General features: G+C 43.0%; 1 protein-coding gene across 7 annotated transcripts in view; it reads right to left on the bottom strand.

Annotated features, from left to right (window-relative positions):
- GULP1 (GULP PTB domain containing engulfment adaptor 1) overlaps nt 1-21,999 on the bottom strand; it is a 2,063,281-nt gene that overhangs the window by 1,104,115 nt on the left and 937,167 nt on the right. The window lies entirely within an intron of this gene.

Here is a 21,999-nt window from a genome sequence, read left to right as displayed (position 1 = left end):
ACATTACGTTATGCTTGTACATAGAGTTACGGAGCAGATTTCCCTACAGAACCCACACCTAGCAATAGCATTTTTCTACAATTCTTCTACCTGCAACTCTGAGTATGGAGGCTTCGTGATAGGCACTTGTGCAGAACGGCTTGAACTTTACCGGACTGAAAAGCCACAAGTTACTGGCAGAACTTCTGAACGCGTGCCCATCGTTTGCCTTGGAGCAGGGTGCATCGTCTTACACTGGGGACAGTAACACCAGATGACGTTGGTTCAGGCCCCTGCATCTTGAAGGAAGCCATTCATCCCATGGAGGGTTTGATGACTTTAATGTAGAGGGGACTGAAAAAACTTGCTGAAATAGCTTTAACAGTTAGGCGCGTTCACTGAACACTTCCGCCGGTGGGCATACACACATTCAGAGTTCACTTGTCTTTTAAGAGTGAAAAGTGTGTAATAATCCAGTATGCAGCTAGCGGGATGAGTGCACACCCAAGACATACAACCAATTCTTTAAACATTCTTTGCCTGCATTTTTATGGCCCTTTCTCACTGACCTGCCACAGGTGGCTTATGTTAAGTCAGAGTGTCCCCAGTGGTGGGACATTAGAAATAATTTCTTCTGACAAACTGCTAGCAGTACCTCTGATTATTTACCAGTCAAATGAAGTTTTCTGTTGGCTGCAGTCCAAAACCGGCTTTTTCATTTTTATTTCATTTGTCAAATCGCAGACCTTGCTCGAGAGCCGCAGAGTGCTGCACAGTGTGGCTGTAGCATGTGGTTGGGATGGCATCTTTTAACAGTAGCACAGTAATGCGAGTTTGCGATCTGTGCATCCATTGGAATTTGTCCATGGTTAGGTGTTGCTGAAAAAGCCACATTTTGAGAGCATTGTGAGCGAATATCAGGACCGAGTTCCAGAGGGTGGGTGCGTGAGTAGAGAAGTGTTGTTTGCTGGTGCTCTATTTGTGGACTAGTTGCGATTCAAGTCGTTTGGTTGATGTGCAGCGTGAGGAGCATTGCCACCAGATATGCCGAGCTTAGCCACCAGATACAGTGGTGTGCTACTCTTGACTGATTTGAAGATGACACATGCAGCATTGAACAGTATCCGGGCCTGGAGAGGAGGCCAAAGTAGTTTGTGTAGGAAGAAGGTGATTCAGTTGAATTTTTGTGCACCGGTAATGAGATGTGCTGCAGCATGGTCAACTGATTTTGGGGGATCCAAGTGAGCGGCTGGAAGCCCTGTCAGCAGGGCATTTTCTCCATCAATGCGCACGACCACAAGGGCCTGCACTACGAACCAGAAGTCCTGCAGTGGGATGCACATTTTATAAATGTTTGAGATTTGGAGCCAAGCCATTTGGGCCTTCATGGCTATGTGTTGCTGGAAGGGCAGGCTACCTTCAATGCTGAAACCAAAGGATTTCGATGAATCCAAGAGTTGTGGATGACATCCTTCTAGGCGCACATCATTGATACATTGCAGGACAAGTTGTTTAGCGGATGGGAGAAATGAGGATGAATTCAGTCTTGGATGGGTTAAGTTTAAGGTAGGCAGTCGACATGCAGTACTGGATGATGGCTGGGTAATCGCAGAGACAACTGATGTCCTGTGGGCTTTTTACTCTCTTCTACAACTATCATCCGTGTATTGGTGGATGTCTATATCAGGATCTTTGAGAAGTGTGCCCAGAGGCTCCATGTAAAGGTTATAAAGGATTGGTGAGAAGATGGAGCCTTGGGGCACTCTGCAGGAGACTGCAAGTCAACTAGAAAGCAATGTTTTCATCCGGATGGCCTTATGTCTTCCAGAGAGGTTGGATGTAAGCCAATTTAGGACAGCACCAGATAATCCCATCCTGTCATGAAGAGGGAGAGGAGGATGTGGGTGTCAATTGTGTCAAATGCAGCTGAGAGGTCAAGGGGGATGCAGAGGCATGAGTCACCCTTAGCCATGATTTGAAGGGCATCATCCACGACTTGGATAGTGGCTGTATCAAAAGTACACCTAGGATGAACCCCAACTACTAGCCATTTAGGAGGTCTAGCTGTTTGATTCTGACGAGTAGTTTTGAAGCTACTACTTTTCCCAAGATTTTGCCAATAAACGGGGGGTTTGTAATGGGCCAATAGTTGGCCATGTCTTCATGAGCAGTGAGCAGATTGTCCGAGCCGGATAATCTGGCTACTGGCTATGACCATGAGGGACTGAAAAATGTAAAAGTAGACAGAGTCTCTAATCTTATTTTTTTAGTTCTATTTTTTAACTGTGAAAGGTGGTTCTTTAGAGGAGATGTCAGAAAGTAAGGTGGGGAGGAAAATGAGGGAAGGGGCACCAACCACAGATATGCAGGGGAAGATTTTGTGGTGTATTCAATCTAAGGTAGGGGGCAGGGTTTCTCATGCTCCTTGATTACAGCTTCAAAAGCACTTTGTAATTGCACCCCCCTGCAGAGTGGTGTGTTGCAGTATATGCAGAGTACTGTTGTTTTCGAAAGATATGGATCAACAGCTTCTTTTATTGCTTGCAAGGTAGCTGGTGGGATCCCACAGAAGAAGGCTTTATGGTTACAGCATTGGTTGAAGAAGATGTGGCAGAGGAAGACAGCCTACTACTTCCTAAGAAAGGAACATCCTTTCTGAGAGCATTATGGTGGTTGGATTTGGTGTGGTAGCGCATGGAGGTGGTCCCTTAGGAGTACTGCCCAGGTTGCACTCAGTGCATTTCACTTTGGTAGCTTTAGCCTTTGGTACATTTCCAACAGTGGTAATGAACTGCCACACCCATGATTCTCTCTGGGTGCTAGAGGTAGGCACTTTTACCTCATCTTCCTGGTCTTCTTGATTGACTTTGGAAGTATTGTGCTTCTTCCATTGTGTAGGTCCTCCATCTGGTGGTGGTGGCTCTTGGGGAGGAGGGATGGCAATAGCTGATGCCAGTTTCAAGATAAATAGCAGTTTTCCAAATATTCTTCCAAGTATGTGCTTTGTGCTAGTTTGCTAATGGATAATGAGTAAAAATAGGTGTAGGAGCTGTGCAAGTGTACATTTTGAGCTTTAAAGTTTGCAATCTGTTTAAAGCACAGACCCGTTTGCGAATTACGGATGTATTTGTGAAGTGCGGACGTGTTTGTGAACACGTCATCATGCTGCATGCGGGTACGTAGTCATGTGTCACTGTCCGGATAGTCCACGATGACGTGACATGTTCGCGAACATGTGTGAACACAAAAACGGCGGAGAAAGTTGCAAAAAGCTTTTTGAAGGGTTAAGAAGGATGCTAAAAGTTGGGTATTGGCAGAGTTTTAAGGTGACACTTTCTAAATTGGATAAAAAATGTTGCTATACTGGTGGTAAGTATGATATTAGTAAGTTGTAGCAAATTAGGATGCACTGGTAAAAACCCATGAAATTCACTGAAAAATCTTTGTTAAAGGGACGTTATGGTTAAGTTGGACTAATAAAAACCTATGAAATCCAATGAAAAAACATTGTTAAAGGGACGTTATGGCTACAATAAAACCAAAAACCCCCCAGAAATGCACCAGTTTATGGTAAGCTAAGAACCATACCTCGTGCCACCACCGTGCACTCCTAACACAAACACCGACTACATGAAAGATGACCCAATTCCCACCTTATGCTGCACAAGCGACACAATACAAACCTGCACTCTTTTCACTGCATGCTCATCCACTGACGCAAATAAAGATTCTGCAATACATACATAGATTTAATTTATTTCAACGTGGTTTTCAATATATATTAGAGAGCGCTTCAATGTGATCTCTATGAGATCAAAATAAAATAAATTATAGGCCTTCTGCCTGTTTTTGCACTTACCCTTCACTGGGCTCCCTGGTACTCTGGGCCCATCAGCTCCTATCATCAGATGCCTATGTTACAGTATGCAGGTTATAAGGGCTGAACTCTTGCATGCCAATGTAGTGTACCTGATATGTCGGTTCAATCACCACTCTTTTTCAAATTGATTGATTATCCTGCAATGTCTAGTTGGCTTTTGGCGATCCAGAAATTCCAAAGAAGGTCAATTTTCATGACTTCACAGGACTGGGAAATATATACCACTACTGCTTAGGTAAAGGTAAAAATAAAGATTGTGCATCTGCATGCAGGATGGGAATGTGCACAGGTGCAATGTCACCCTAAAATGAACACATGGATCCTAATTGGCTCTTGAGGATAGTGCACTTTCACTTGCACCCTCCTTATGTTGGTGTCATAATGAGCAGGCCAAAACATCACAATTTCAGCCCATTCTCCTTGGAAGAAGGTGTACTGATGCTAACATAGCCTGAGAAGTCCCAAATTGCACACGGAGCCAGATCAAACCGGACTCAATAATGGTTACAGACAAAGTCCAGGCAAAACCCAGCTTTATTATCATCCATATAAAGCAAGGACAGCATGCAAACATAAACAGTCTTGCAGCTCTCAACATGATTACCAAAAACAATGGTTTATACACTTAATATTCATCATAATTGACATAATACTGTCATCTTCGCTACCAAAACCTATGGGGTACAGGGATTGGTTAATACTGGTGACTACGATATACATTCTATAGGGGTTCCATTTGTAGTTTCATAATGCTTGTCATCATTTCTAAACTATGTAATTGGTTGGCATAATACTTAATAGGCGGCCTAACATTAAGAATTCTGATTGGTTGTCTTCTTACTGAGCAACCTTAGACAACTGACAGGTCGTAAAGACATGAGCCAGAGAGGAGTAGGGCGAGAGCCGTCCCAGGACAGCTTTCCTTTCAAATAAAGAAGATACCATCCGTCATTTCTAGGCCATGAGCCAGGGGGATCCCTTTGCATTTGGCCTTGTGTGCTGTCTTGTGTCTGGGGATATGTGTAAGGAGTAAGGCAGGGGTCTTATCTGTATTCATTGCTAATTAATAGTCAGTGTTCTTTAATTATGGGTCTTGAGCGGTAGGACCATGTTTGACATGTATTCACCCTGCATTTACTAGGAATTTAGCTAATACTAATGTGAGTTTTATGGTTTATTTTACCACTGGGGACACTCTTGAGCTATTCTTCTTGGTGTCCCTTGGTTTATAATTGTCCTGAACCTGGCTTACAAAGGCTAGTTGTGCTCTTAATTAATCTAAGATTGTATTGCTTATGTCCTGGGAATCCTCATCTCATGCATTCTCTCTGCCGTTCCTATCCTCCCTTATTCATGGTAACCATGGCTTGGTTTGCTAGATACTGTCAGAGCACTGCACGGATCTCTATTTTGTTATTTCAGCATTTTGAGTTTTCTTGAAGCCTTGAGACCTTTTGTTTACTTAGAAGCGTGTTGCGCCTTCATTTTTGGAAAAGATGACTGCTCATTACTGAGGCATTTCCATTTTACTGAGCTATATTTGCATGTCATTTATGTTGCATTCAGATTATATATTGCTTATGTTAGTATTCTTCATGTCTTATGGATGCCATGTTAATAATTTTCTTGTAAGTTGCTCTCTACACTTGGCCCACCTAAAGTTGTTGAGAAACATCCTATCTTCTCTAATCGGCTATGCAATTCTGTGTTTAATAACAGTTATGCCTTTCCAAACCCTAATGTAACAAACAATGAGAAAGCTTTGGATCTGAGAGATTTGAGTGTTCATGTTCTTTCTGTTGAGTGCACATTTGCTTTGTGTCTAGTGCATGCACATGTATTGTTATAACGTTAGTTTGGTTACTTGTGCCATCTTCAGCATTACATTGTATCCATCTCCTGCTGTACCTGCCTGGGATAAGGGTGGTACGGTTGTCTTAGTGACTAACATTTATCACCGGTGCAATATTGAACTGGGGGAGGGGCAGACGCTATGGATTACGTATTCATCTGCCTCTAAACACTGCTATTGAGGCAGCCAACTCCATCAACCCGGCATCATTTTGTCTGAACACAGAGTGTAATTGCATGTACTGTCATAAAATGTGCCCCACTGCCAACAGCCATTGCATGAAAAATGGAAGATGCTCCTGCTTACATGTGCCTATTTATTGACCCCTAAATATGGTTGTTATAAGAGAATGCATTTTATTTGTGATTGGTTGACTCATTCCACCAAGATCCTTCCTTAAACCCAGGGACGTCATTTGGCGGTCGCCAGAGGTCTCAACTACGACCTCTGAGATCTCCCTTGCGACCTCTGTGGACTCCCTTGCGACCTCTAAAAAAAAAAGTAGCATTTTTTTCTTTTTTTAATGCAATCTCCTGGGCTGTGGCCAGCACCATATGGCTCTTTATTTCTGGAGTGGCTGGCCTTCTTGTTCAGGCCCCTTAAAAAAAAGAAGAAACGTGGCACAAGTCTAACACTTTCAGCAGTGACCCTAAATAAGAAAGAATAGGAATACCAAATAATGTGCCTTTCTGGAATTCTATACAATAATTGCTAGACTCATTAAAGATTTATTTCAGGCACACTTCAGGGAGAGGGTCACTGATTTAGTCTGTTCTTAAACACCTCAACTCAGCCTTTCATCCTTCTGAGGTTGATAAATGAGTAACAACGCAGGTTGGGTGTATATTTTTTCTATATAAAGCGCTTAAGCGTTAGTGCTATATAATAACACATCATTATCATTTGGTCATGGACGTCTGCTTGCATACACAGTCATTTGGTAATATGGGCCTATACACACTGATCTTAACGATACATATGGCGATCCATTCTTGTATGAAATGTACATCACATCATAGTGATATCGTAACCATATTTTTCGTAGTGTACAATGCTATGTGATGCCACTTCCTGTTTTGTCAACGGGTGAAAGGTCGTGTTCCATCGCTTCACGCTATATCACTTTGGGGTGGGGTACATCTGTGATGTCATCAGGGGTCAAGGGTCGCGTGATGTCATTTCCGCTGCCCCAGGCATATTGGTGAAATGACATCCCTGCTTAAACACAAGTTAAAGCTACATTTGACTCGTTCTGCAAAGGCTGTAGAAGCAATATTAAATGTCTGTCTCTCAAAGAAGACGTAATCCAAACACACATGTTGACAGTGAGTCAAAAAACGATCTATTTTGCAACATAAAACAGTGAACTCTATGGCTATGCACCACAGTGTTCTAATGAGATCAATACAGCGAAATGCCGTCTAATTTCGTCCTTGCCTGATTTTGCGTGTGCTCTTTGAGATAAATAACACCAAAACAAACTCTTTAACTGGACAAATAGAGCAATCTGGGACACATTTTCGTTTTGAGATAGAAGGCACATAATCTGCATACAAAACAGTCAAGATTAAGCAACATGCTAATAAAACAGGCAGAGCTCCAAAAATGATGTTTTAGTTCGAGTTGTTTATTGGCTACTTTGTGTAAAGCAACATTTTGTAGAGAAAGTATCTTTTTTATAATCCATACTTCTTTTTACCTAGCAATTAATGCAAATGTATTAAGGCCTTTTTACCCCAAAGTTCGCCTTTAGATAGGTTGTGTCTCTTTGCTATTTTAGACAGTAAAAGTGTCTGGTTAAATGTTTATTTGTTGGTCTGGAAACTGAGATTTTGGGCCTAATTCAATTAACGTTTAGAGCGTAGCAAAGCGACTTTGTATAACAAGGACACAAAGGGCCTAATTCACGGAACATTTAAAGCGGTTCAAAATGACTTTGCACTTTCAATAAACACGTTCCACTGGGCCTAATTCAAAAATACACCTTTGACCGCCCTGTAAATTAAGCCCGGTGGAACGTGTTTATTGGCAGTACAAAGTCACTTTGTACCGCTTTAAATGTTCAGTGAATTAGGCCCTTTGTGTCCTTGTTATCCACGGTTTAATCATGTTTCTAACTTTTTATACTGCTCTAGGAGAGAAATGCACATAGAACTATCCATCAATCTACATTGTTTTGCATAAAAAAATATTACAGGAAATGGCAGCTGATCATTTTGTTGAAGTGACGACAACCAAATAAGCCCCTCATGATCCCAACCCCTAAAGGAACAATGGAATCTGATGCTCTGCTGTGATCAATTTCATGGGCCTGATTCATGTAAAGTGTGCATAGATCCCACAAATCCTATGTGCAGAGAATGAATCTGCACGAGCATGCGTGCATATGTTTTTCTGCATGCTCTGCGTATTCATGGAATTGTTCCAGCAGAGTAACCCTATATGTAAGTCGTGGCCGAAACTCCCTTGACAAGACCCGACGCAAAGCAAATTCAGCCACATTCTCCTACCTTTGCGTGCTCCCCGGGTGCAACACTGCATGGGGTCTCCTTCTACCAAACCAGCACCTTGGCGACACTGCACGGGTCCCGCTGTAACTGTTGCTGGCCCACCAACAACATGCCTACCATTTTCTGTACCTCAGATAAAACTCTAGTCAATCTGTGTGGAAACCCCCATAAACCGTTCCTGCTCCCCGCTACACAGCGCACGTGCACCCTTCAGTTAGATTGGGACCCTGTGTGCGTGCTCGGACCCCTAAATCCAACATGCAATCCCACCTCTGCGCAGAGATTCCTATGAGCAAGTGTCTGTATGCCTGTCTTCGGGTGACGGATATATCGAGAGCTTTGCGTTGACATTTCCCCAATTAGAGGTTGTGCGGCCTGATCCATTAATGCAATTGTTTGTGTGCATTTGTGGGTGTGCGATGGACACCTTTTCCCTTGTTCTTCCTAATTGTCCATGTTCCGTCCCCTACTCTGGTATCTGAGCAGGCCACGCCCACGCTCTGCGTGGTGTCTCGCGCAAGGCCATTGCCGCTTGCAGAAACATGCCGTTCCTGCGCGAAGGTCCCGCAAATTAAGAAAAAGTCCTGTGCAGTCAATTCCATGAATCGTCGGTGGGGGATTTGCGCACGGTCCCCCTGCCCATGTGTTAAAATCTCGCTCTACTGAGGAGTCTCTCAAATTATTGCCCCCTTAAGGGGTTCAGAGAGAGTCAAGACAGTTGAGAGATGTTTATATTGTAGCATGTATTTTCCCTTTGGTTCATACTGGTATTTACTTTGAGAAAAAGTATTTTAGGTATGAATTTCACATTTGATCTCTATTTTTGCTTGGTCGTTTGAGGTAACTGTACATGGTGGGCAATGAAATACCGTTCCTAGAGGATTTATCAAAACGCGTGATTAATGTTTGGCCTTGAGATTTGTGTTTCAAAAGCAAAAGTCCCAAAAACACTATAGACATGATGCTCGGCCACCCCTTCTATGACTTAAATCCACACTAGACAAGAACTGTTCAACGCACCTCTGCCCTATCGCTTGGATATCATTCGATCTTCAGCTGAGACGATTCATTGAACCACGTGCCATTTGGAGGGATTTCTGACTGCATCTTCCACTTGTTAGCTGAACTAAACAGCCCTATTAAATATATGAGATAAACTCCCACATGATGTGGATCAGGCACTAAACGTATTAACTAACATTATTACTGTGGCATTGAATAATTTCCAAATTTCAATTCACCATCAGCATCCAGATGGCTGATGTGCCGTCGATATTTAGTTATTTATTTATGTTATTTTTTATGACCATCATCACGCTAGTGGCCTCACTGCGCACATGTACCACAAGATATTAATTATCCTTTTTATAATGAGCACAGGTTTTGACGCACCTGATGTAGGCAGGTACTGAGGTGCAGAAAGGTCTGAGGAACTGTTTTGGGATATGCCTCTTCGAGCATGTGATGTTAATCTATCGATATATATCAACGTCACACAGGACTCTAAGAGGTGGACCCTAAAACTGCTCCTCTGAACTTTTGCTAAGAATCATCCATCAGGACCCTGGTACCCAGCCACAACATCCCTTCAAGACATTACCCCATGCCCACCTACGGCAATGTTAACTATTTTAACCTGTAACCAGAATTTCACTGCTGAGATTACTATCAGTATCTTAACTAAAGGCACTTAATCCGTGACTGAATGCCCTCAAATACATATGCCTTGAGAAATACCCAGGAAGGTTGAAACACGTGTTGGCTGGAACTTTCAATAAAATACCTGTTTTGAACACAACTAGTATCCAGGGCAAATCATTTAACAACATGGGCTAACCTGACACTCCTTACATTTGTATCAAACCCAGTGCCACTGTGAATATGGTTCTTCACCCAGTTTGATTTATTCAGATGTGCCTCTTTAGTTGTAGAGTTTCCTCTAGTCCTGATAGGAGTTTATCAAACACAAATCCTCAACCTCTGTACAATTTTTACCTAAATAAAGACATTGTTAGATATATGCTTAGACCCTGATTCATGGAAAAGTGTGCTTTGATCCTGCAATGCCCCCATGCCGAGAACGTCTTTGCACATCACTTCCGGCAGAAAGTTGTGTGTGCGCTCGGCGTATTCATGGAATTAATCCTGCTAAGTAACCCTATACACAAGTCGCGGCTGAAATATCCTGACACTCCCCCACACAAAGCAAATCCAGCCACATACAACTACCTTTCCGGGCAAACTCATGCACCCAGGTAATACTGTGTGGGGTTCCCTGCAACCAAGCCTGCACCTCAGCAGCACTGCACAGAATCTCCCGGAGCTATAATCAGCACCCCGACAACGTGCGTACCATTTTCCATAGCTCAGGTAAAACTCTGGTCATTCTGCCTGTGAACCCCCAAAAACCTGAGCTGCACCCCGCTACACTCACACACGCACCCCTAACTGCGAACGGCATCCCCACTGCATGCACACACCCTACCTTTGCACAGTGAATCGTATGCGATTGGGGCCTTGCACCTGTTTATACCTGGCGGTGTCATCGGGGGCTTTGCTTTTGGATTTCCCCAACATGATATTGCACGGTCAGATCCATGAAACTGCTTGCTTTTGCATGGTGCTGCGTATGGGGTTTCCTCACGAAAGCCATCCCTCAACACGCCCACGTAACGCTTTGTTCTTGTAATGCCTTGTTCTTCCTCATTCTGCGTGGAGTATGGGTAATTTGCATTTTCTGACCCCTATTTAACTCTCTGCGCAGGCCCGGCCCACACTCTGTGTGGAGTGCTCGACTGCTCACAGAGGCATGCCATACCTGCGCAAAGTCCCCACAATGTCCAAAAAAGTCCTGCAAAGTCGATTTGACAAGGTGGTTTTGCACACAGATTGGCCGACAAAGTGCCTATTTTCCATGCAAAAAATTCCACGAATCAGGCCCTTCGTGTCTTTGTTGAATCACTGCCCCAATTTCCCCACACAAATCAGCTCCTAATGATTACCTAGAAGTGAATTATTAGAGCAATACGGGACAGACAGTGTGCAGCTGTGAGACCCACCCTTTGCAATACTCCTCCCTCCTCCATTCCAAAAATGGAATCTAGCCTCTCAGAAAACAAGTAAGGAATGTTACGGAACACATCAAATGTGTACATTGCATAGTTTCAGAGAAAGGTTTTGAGTGGCTGGGTGCCATTAGTGGGTCTAAAGAATGCAAACATTTGAAACAAACATAAAATACCATTCTGATGAAATGTGATGGGTACAGCTGTACCGTCTGCACAGATTTCCAAAGCGGTGCAGATACTGGACTAAGCTTATGAAAACAAGCTTGATGTTTTTGGGGGTTGGTGTATAATTACCAGATGCACCTCATGGAATGCTAATAACAGGGCTGGACTGGAAACCAAAAGTGGCCCTGGAAATTATTTTCAAATCGGCCCCATATTTCTCCGAAGGAGCGAGCACAGCGCGTGAGCCCAACCCTTCTATGAGGGGATTGCGAGCATCCCCAAGAAGATGTTGAATCAAATGAGTCCAAATTAGTGCATTTAAACCATGTTTTAATCATGTATGGATTATAAAAATTCATTTTTTAAATAAGTTCATGATCTTGCAAAGTATATCTTCAATGATAGATGGACAAACCACGAGTGCAATATCAGTATCAATAAACGTAAGCAACATATCAAATAAAGCATGGATTGTAACAAATGTTTTTAGACGTCTTCACATTTTGTACTATGGCTGTTGCCATGACGTGAGGCTTTGCCAGTCTGCATACGCACACCTCTAGTATGTCTCATATGTGTAGCTGCATGCCTGAATTCGCTCTGTAACACCTATGCGTGCCCTCGCACTTCACTAATGTAATATGCACTTTCTGTAACTAGCGCCTACACGCCTAAGGGTTTGGTGCACTGAAATAAATAAACAGATACAACCATTCCTGAATTCCAAGAAAATTCTGCATTTAAAGAGGACAACTCAGCCCTTTCCCAAAGTCATTGATCCCAGAAGGTAGATCCCACCCGCAGCCAGGATCTTTTTGTTGCGCATTCTTGAGAGTTTTTGCTATCCTATGGAAAATTTGGGAAGGAATACAAATGCCTTATCCAGGGGTCCGTCTATGATGTCATCAGATGTGGACCATGTAGACTTTTCCCTCCCCAGATTCATACAGCCCTCCTCCTAGCACTTTCCAGCTCTCACAGGAGATGTACATTACAGGAACACAACACATTTTTATCCCGTGAGTCACACTTTGCTACTCACTTGCTAGGAACTAGCATCCCTTCCCCATGGGCCCACTTAGCCTGAGCAAGCACGACATACGGGCAACATTATATCGCAACTCTGAGTTCAATTGCAGACAGGGAGAGTAAAATCCCACTATACAGGATGTCTGGGACACAGGGTGAGGGGTGGCCGCAGGGAGTGGGAAAAGAAAGAAAGAAAGAAAGAAAGAAAGAAAGAAAGAAAGAAAGAAAGAAAGAAAGAAAGAAAGAAAGAAAGAAAGAAAGAAAGAAAGAAAGAAAGAAAGAAAGAAAGAAAGAAAGAAAGAAAGAAAGAAAGCAAGCAGAGGAAACACATGAAGTATTGAAGGAGGAAGGAAATAACTTGAGAAAGCGAGAAATAGAGAAAGGGAGGACATTAAGGAAGGGATAGTTATGGGAAGGAAGGAAGGAAGGAAGGAAGGAAGGAAGGAAGGAAGGAAGGAAGGAAGGAAGGAAGGAAGGAAGGAAGGAAGGAAGGAAGGAAGGAAGGAAGGAAGGAAGGAAGGAAGGAAGGAAGGGAGGGAGGGAGGGAGGGAGGGAGGGAGGAAGGAAGGAAGGAAGGAAGGAAGGAAGGAAGGAAGGAAGGAAGGAAGGAAGGAAGGAAGGAAGGAAGGAAGGAAGGAAGGAAGGAAGGAAGGAAGGAAGGAAGGAAGGAAGGAAGGAAGGAAGGAAGGAAGGAAGGAAGGACGGACTCAGGTTCTAAATTTGAAAATAGAGAACAGACATTTAAAGAAAGGAGGGAAGCAGATATATTTGTATAGTCAATAAAACATAAAATGATGACATTTGGGAAAGAAAGAAAGAAAGAAAGAAAGAAAGAAAAGAAAGAAAGAAAGAAAGAAAGAAAGAAAGAAAGAAAGAAAGAAAGAAAGAAAGAAAGAAAGAAAGAAAGAAAGAAAGAAAGAAAGAAATGCACACACATTGTTAAATGAAGAAGACATTAAAGAGCGAAGAAGAGAGATACAGCAATCGTGGGGTACTCAGAAGATAATATGTATAAAAACGTTGATGTTTCAGTCTCAATCTTACCAGCTTTTGCAACATTCCTTTAAACACATTGCCGTAGCTGTGTAAAGCTACAACATCCCGTCCAATGTGTAAAACCTGAGGCGGTGTTCTGATGTGCAACAAACAGTTCCAGTGTACAACAACTGTGCAAACACTCAGTATGCAGCAGTCAAAGTTGTGCCGAAAGGCTGGTCGGAGTGCGAGCTTCTCTCAATATCGAGGAACAGGCACTATTTCAGGAGTCCCCTCTCTCCGTCATGACAGGATATATATGAGTGTTGTGACTGTACTGATCACGCGGCCGACCTTGCTGTGCAAACTCTCCCTGGACGGGCGCGAGTCTCTCGCACGTTCTACACACGGGGTCCCCTGCCCCACAAGCGCACAGACCTCCCTCTCTCTGACAGGAGACGGAGGTCCCCTGGAACAGGCTCTGTTATGAGTTGGGATGCGACGCTCCGCGGCACCGCCTGCGCCACATGCGAGAGGAGGGAAATGATGAAGTGATAGCTGCGGCCCTGGCTCCTTCTCATCAATGCTTACCTCCTGCATCACCCTGCGCCCCTCGAGCTCCTTCGGCGATACATTATGATGAGCTCTTGCCATCATTTCCTCCTATTTGTAAAAGAGGACAGGCCAGCTGCGACCAAGCACATGTTATGTGCATGTATCCTTCCGCTCGAAAAGAGGCCCTACCGGCCAGAGGCCTACCGGGGGATGTCCCGGTGTCCCGGTGGGGCAGTCCAGCCCTGGCTAATAACTAATACATGGCATCATATCGCTGCCTGAGAAACTGTCACATTTCCTTTTGTGTGGCCTCAGTAGCTGAACATAATTAAGACTGCAGTGATGAATATCTGCCATTGCGTCTCCCATAGATCAACACAAACGGAACAAGCATTGGCAATGCCAACAGCTTGGATTGTAAGTAGGCATGTGAAAAGCACTTGCCAGGCACATACTGATATAGTGGTATACATTGGCCATTGATGGTAGCAGGTGCAAAATAGGGCAAGCACCTGGGCATATAATAGCAGCACAAGACAATTGCCTCATACTTATACACAAGCCCAAATTGTTGTATTTGTCAAGGCTTGTTTTTAACAAGACGTCCGTGTAGGACATGCACAGTGCTTATAAATCGAGTGGCTGCATGCAGACCTGGTTAAAACATAGTTATTACACAATTAGCATGTTTACGGCTCCAATTAGGCAATTCACTCAGAGAAACCTGCTTTGAAAGAAACACTGACAGGCACTTTGAGTGCAAACTTTGATGGTAAAACTTGATAAAGTGAGCTCAAAGAGTTCCCATGAGGAGCTGTGTTGCGTGGGGCGCAGCAGAAACTGTATGGGAAGGGTCGTAGGGCTGAGCACGGGCAGTCAGTAAGTAGGTAAATGACCAAGCACCTACACAAGCTTTGTGTCCATCCTCATATTCAATGCCTCCCCATATGTACTCTAATGCAATAGTTGTGGCGTATAGCCCAATCTGAAAAAGCCATCCTGGGAATCGAGTGTTGAGCTGCTAAGCTCTGAAAGCCGTTACATGTGTGGGGAGGATTCATGGTGGCCACAGTTGTGCGCTCTCACTCAAAATACAGGAGAACGCTTGTCAAGGATCTCAGACCCATGGTCACTGCCCACTCCCATATTTCGTTTCCGAGAACCTGGCCTTGGAAAGAGAAAAAGTAACTGGACATGGCCTTTTTAGGGTGTTTAGGGTTCTGCAGCGTCTTACTGGCTAATGGGTTGGGAATATTCAGGGCTTGTCCTGTTAAACTACTAGTGAATGCATTGCCACTTTCGGAGTAAGACTTTTGATCTGTTTTTGTAGAACACAAATTATTAATCGGTGGCTGAGACCGCACTTTCAATTACACGTGTCAACACGTTTGTGTTGAAAAGTGGGGATTTCTCGGTGTCAAACATTTAGACAGCAGCCGCTTCACGTACAATGATGGCTCTGACTGCAACCCTATGTCTAAGTGTGTGCTATGTGTAGCATGTAAGATGAACAAATGCAAAATAATGTGGAAGAGACACACAGCTCTCAAGGAGTGCTTTCCAAAGGTAACCTTTAACCAGAGAGTTTTACAAGGAGCGGCACAACTCTTAATATGAGCGATTATATCGTAGAATGTCTTAACACATGCACAAACACCCTTTAAACGCGATCTCAGAACCACACAGACAGGGGAGTTGCTAGGTCTGGAAAAGACCCGGGGCTAAGCTTATGTTGGAACTGTTGGGACTGGGGGCTAGCTAGTCTTTTGGCTGTAGCTCCTGAGATTCTATCCGGGGCTACAACCAAAAGATCAGGGGCTATAGCCCCCTTAGCCCCCCCCTAGCAACGCCCCTACACACAGAGATAAACTACTAGAATCAAAGATGAACATATATGATGCGGCCAGCAGGTGATTCAACCGCGCATTGCTGTCTGGTTCTATTAGCATTATAAAGAGAGACACTTAGTGTCTCTTTAAGAGTTATATTTCGTAAAGGTAAGTCATCTTGTAAACGCATCTTTAATGTCACATTATCTTTATTCAGCGTGCTCAGTAAAAACTGTGTAACATTTACAAAAGTTCAAATGTATTCACCAACCGTAAAAAAAAAAAAGAAAAATACGTCAGAAATGCATCATCATAATGTTATGCTCGCTCTCAGCAACGTTGAGAACAAGAAAGTTAAATATACCCCCGTATCTCGCTGTGGAGTATACTTGAATACTCTAAACCCGTTTTGGGAATTATTGCAACGGTTATGAAGGGGTTGACAAGACCCCCCATAATGTGTGGTCCATTCCTTTCTCAAAGTGTCCTTTCTCTAGGAAATTACTAAGCGCCATCAATCACCTCCAGCTTAGTCCATCAGGGGAGGATATCACTGCCCTTATAAGTGAGGACATCGCATCCATGGAAGACCATGTAGAGATCCATTCATCTGCACAACAAGCCACTTCCTCTCAAAAGTCCTTCAACAAAACGCTATTGCGGATTTAAGAAGGCTGAAAGCATTAGTCCTTCCCACTTACACAAAGCATTATGCAATATATTGTGCTTTTGTCCCGATTAACTCAACATGTATTTAAATCAATGCAAACTCTTCACATGTGACCATTAACACTGACCCTGTGAACTGAACACCAATTCACTACCCATCACTAAGCCTAGTAATCAGACAACCCGGCCACGTTACAAGTTTTGGGAATACTACGCGTTTACCTCTGTACACAATCACCACTCTACCCAATAATGGGCTTCAGCAAACAAATCCTAAAAAAGTCTTGTCGTCACTGGAGGTATTATCGACACTTAAAACAGCGGTAATGGCCCAGGCAGAATCCCTGCATTTTAGGAATTCCAACCATCCCCAACATATTCCAATGGCACTCCAACATTGGGAATAACCATTACATTAAGCAATCAATCAATCAAAAAAGCTATATTTCAGATATTTACAAGTTTATCCATACAAGCAAATCAAGTAAATGCACAGATCCATGATTCCATTCAAATGTATGTTAACATCCTGAAAAACAATTGTTTAAAATAGCTTTAAAATGCTGTTAAAATGCTGTTAAGACGTCATTAGCTGTAAGAAAAATAGATGAATTCGATGAATAATGAACTTTTCGAGCTATGCAAATGCCTCTTGGAGCAGTTAGAAGCCATGTTGTGACCACTAGTTGCACTGAACATATCTTTAATTCCCTTTCTGTTAAAATAAAACGTTCCTAAGCAATGTAGCTAAAGGCCAACACAATCTTCATGTAATGACCAGAGTAAGCATATAAGGGGTGGAGAACAGTTTCTCAAATTGTGTTTTCTCAAGACTGATAATAATCTACGTTTGGTAAAACAGATACAATCATGAAAAGTACTGTCTGGTGAACCTGGACAAAAAGGACACACGCTCTAGTCTACCGCATCTACATGGACAAACAACTTAGTCCGGCGCACATTTAGAGACACACCTTAGGCAGTCAATTACAGTAATGACAATTCTGTTTGGAGATTTTAGCTCAAACTGTTGCCAAATGTATGAAGAGGTTTCCTGTTTTTCAACACAAAATGTTCTTCCCTCACCTCCTTCTCATACCGTAAGACACATTTCGAGGACAGCTCATGAAGTCCGTTTGACACAACTGACCTGACCACATTGAAGTGCTAAGAGTTTCACATGACACACCGGACCAGGGAGGCAATAAAACGACAAAAATTAAGACTCACCTCTTTAGAACATGAGAGCTCATAACAACTCTAACCTTCACCTGATTCCATCTTCACATTCTTTCTCTGCGTTGTTGCATTCTACTAACAGTATAACAATGTTTTAATGACATATTTCATAGGATGTGTATCCATTTTAAATGTAATGTGACTTTATTCAATATTGAACATGTCTAAATGCACCACAATTGTGCATCCCTTGTCTTATAGCCGTTGTATTATACTGGCAATAAGCAATCCACCTGGAGAACTGAATACATGTTGACATTTTAGGACAAAGGTCCAGCTGACAAAAGCTTCTGGTTTACCCAGAGTATTCTAATAAGTTATCTTCCTTAGCCCTGTCAATAGGGGTGGAACACCCCTCTCTGGCGTAGGTGGGAAGGGTGGGGCGGAATCCAGATCCAGCCATAGCCCTGATGACAGTCCCAGGAAAGAGAACCCCGATTCCTATATCTCTACATTTATTTTCCCAGCATGTGTCTTTCTTTGAAGACCCTTATCTCTAGCCTTGCCTCTTGGAGCATTTATCGACCAGCGGTTTCTCTCAATTTCACATATGGCCAAGCCAAAGAAGAGGGAGAGCAAAGAAGAGGAAACCAGAAACCCAAGACCAGCCACTCACATTCCAAAACAAACACGACAAAACAACAAGCACAATCATGGCACCACAGGGACCTGATCACAACAGGCGGCTATCGAGAAAGAGGGAGACACTGGCTTCAGCCACACATTGCTACAGTGTGGGAACGCACCACGCAAGACCAGTGGAGTATGCCTGTAATCCTGCAGTAGAAAACAATGATCCACTCGACAACCAGGAACTAAGACAGGAAAATTGACTATTCCTCAAACAGCATCAAGATGGTCCCAGATGCTGACCTGGAAACATGAATTGCAACATTGAACTTCCAATGCCGTCATGTTCATTTTACTGTGTGCCTGTGTGGAGAAAATGGGGTGGGGCATAGCCCCATTTGTAAGGAGACTTTCCCCTACACACACATGACCTGGCAGGAGAAGACAGGGCCAGATTGAGTAGGCAACGATGGCCATTCAGCAAATGGTACTGATTTTCTTAAACAGGGAACAAGAAACAGGAAGTGTGGGTTTCTTATGTTAGGTCAGAAGTCGAGGTGAAGGATGACTATGAAACCAGCAGGAGGAAGGAGGTAACAGCAACTTTTTGAGAGAGTTCATGTAACAGGTGAGGCATTGGCTTAAAAGGGATGGTGATTCTGTGATTCTGCAGTCTGAGTGTATGTGTTTGTCAGACGAGTGGGAAGAAAAGGTAGTGTAAGGAGTGAATGTAAAGTGGATGAAACTGGGTGAAAGAAGAGCATTTGAGTAGTGGTCGAAGGAGGAGTAGTTGTGGTGGGAGGAGTAGTAGTGGGAGAAGTGGTGGGAGGAAGAGTAGTAGTGGGGGAATGGGAGGAGGAGGAATAGTGGGAGTAAGAGTAGTAGTGGGTATAGTAGTAGTAGGAGGAAGTCTACTTATTCTATACAAGAGGATAGGAAGTTAGGGGATGGAGTATTGTCTTGCATAGGATAGGTAACTTTAGGTGAAGCTCACAGAAGTTAGAAAGTGGTATGATAAAAAATTGTGTAAACTGATTCAAGCTAAGCCTGTTGGAAATGAATTCACATTTCAGTGACATCAGAGAATGGTCGAATTCTGCGAACTAGTCCCTTAGGTTCTCAGGGAAACCTCATAACCTATATGTAGCTTTCATATATGAATGCGATGCATCTGTTCTACTCAGAGTGCATTTGATTACATGATACTAGCAAATAGAACCACATGTTGCTCACAGAAGCTAGAACAGTTGTATACACCTTTAATGACAATGGCCCATACAACAATCATGTTGGCTATTTGCAAATGAGAACTTTGATACCTTCCCTTATTAACTGAAGACACGTTCGATATATATTACTAACCAATTTTAAAGAACAATTGGCTACTTCCTGACCAGGAATCCAATCCATCTACTATGATGAACAAATGCTTTCTATAAGATACAAAAATCCGTAAATAAATATTGTGATGTACTCTAGGTTAGTAACAAATTAATAACACATTTGCTTTCTCCGATAAATTGCTTGGAGTAGATGAGGTGAGTGAGCTTCCTTCAGTGTGATGTATATAATAGCAAGAGCAAAGTGATGTCCTGCATGTCTGCACACTTGCCGTGGCCATTTTATGGATGCAAAGGCTAGAATCCAAAATTCTGCTGAATAATGTCTTACCTGCTGCCTTCCAACCTACTCAATGGCCATCATCATTTTAGGCAGTCAAGCCAGAAAAATATGATGGTCGCCTCTCTGAGTTCAGGGGAAAGTGTCCCATTTTTCAAACTTCAAATCGAACAATTGTACCACATTTACCGTCACAAATAGACCTTCGTCAAAACAGGTAAAAGGGTCAATATGTCCTATGACCTTCTTGCTAAACCCTTTTCTATTTAATCAGACTATTGAAAACAATGTATTTATAGAAGGTATAGCTGAAACATAGAGGATTAAATACAGGTAACCATGTATTTGGTTCCCATCATTCCATCAAAGGGTTTGGGTGACCAGATAAAACAAGCTAAGGCAGTTAATTGTTAATGTCACCTGAACCCCTATAATACTAATATAGTACCAATGAGTATACCTTTAGGGTTGGAATTAGCTGGTAATGGCCCACCAGATCGAGACACGGTAGACACAGCGAAGCAAGTGCTTCAGCGAGGGCTCAGGGATGTTACAGACAAACGTGGTACAGTGGATATTACAGCTGTTGGCACGTGCAGGTTTTTCGTCCAGGGTTCTATTAGTGATTTTTGTTGCCGACTGATTTTCACACATTCCCGATTTCTGTTGAAAAACTGAACACATTATATACAAAGATGGCTGGTATAGAAAATTGCAAAGGGGCTATTTCCATTACTGAGCCAACAGAGGGTAGGATGAGCAGGAAGCAGTAGCAGCAGAGAGTATTGACAGGCAAGTGGAGGGCTGTTGGGAGAGGCCAGTAGTGTTGGGGGTGGATGGTGGGGTAAGCAGTGTCCAAAGGCAGAAGCAAAGCAACAAGAAATGGCAGGTTCAAGGGGATAGAATGCAAAACCATCTTATGCTTACAAATACATTCCACTTTTCAGGCCGCCTGATTGGCTGTCACCTCTCCCTCTGGATTATAATCGACCAAAGTGCATAGTTGCTCACCATGGGCATTTCATATGACATGACACTTCAGTGATGTATTTACAATAAGTCTAACTAGGCCCTGGCCTTGGGCGGCAGAGTGCCACAGAAGCTGTAGTTTATAGCAGTTTATTTTCAATGTACTCTTCCTTTTTTATACACAAAAGGTGGGGAGCCCCTCTACCGAGGACACGGCCAAATAACCTGATCTCTGGGTAGGTTCCCAATCAGGAGGGTCTACAACCACTTTTTAGCTCACTGTACCTTTCACAGAGGAGAAATATTAATTTGCATGTCTCTGATCCACAACGTGTGAGTGATTTGAGTTGGTAGCAGTCATTCTCCTCTGACAGCTAGAGTCTTTGATGGCCAAATCTGTATATATGCTTAATATTTACAAAAGCTTTATTGCTAGGGTGACTTGTGTTTATTAAAAAGAAAAAAAAAGAGATGTGTACCAAACCTTGCATGCATTAGGCATTTGGTTATTTAGTCTTACAACTGCCAGAGACATATATGACAGAAAGAAAGCTCTTCGCTCATTCAGTTCTCGAAGTGCTCTTTAATATGCAAAACAGCCAGAACCTCATTGGTTATATTGTGTCACTCCCCATTATCATTGGCTTTGCTTCTAATCAGCACACACATACTGTGTTGAGCAATACCTTTTATGCTCAAATACACAGGACATGCATTTTTAAACCATTGCAAAAATGGGGGGCCCTCCCCACAGAAAAGTAAAGGGTAAGCATGATGCACCATTTCACAATATTAAATGCATTTCCATGCTAAAGTCAAGCACACAGTTCCACATGTGGGTACTAACATGATGCTTGGAAGCCAGCACTACTTTCCCTCCCTGGCCCCAACTTCTGGAGGTCTGCAGCGGTTCAAAAGGCGCAACCATGAAATAGAGCATACAGAGGTAAAAATGGTAAAGAGTACATCTAAATGCACAAGTGCATTAAGATACCTGTGAAAGAATACCCAAAGCCACAGAAACGTGACAGGGAAAAAACTGTGGGCCAAACGTTCCTAATGGTTTAGAGCTGCAAATAAGAAAAGTCTG

The sequence above is a fragment of the Ambystoma mexicanum genome, chromosome 9, assembly GCF_040938575.1.
Source record: "Ambystoma mexicanum isolate Mex_15411 chromosome 9, UKY_AmexF1_1, whole genome shotgun sequence".
Classification (NCBI taxonomy): Eukaryota; Metazoa; Chordata; class Amphibia; order Caudata; family Ambystomatidae; genus Ambystoma; species Ambystoma mexicanum.
The sequence above is the reverse complement of the archived record's forward strand: the minus strand, read 5'-3'. Positions and strand labels throughout refer to the sequence as shown.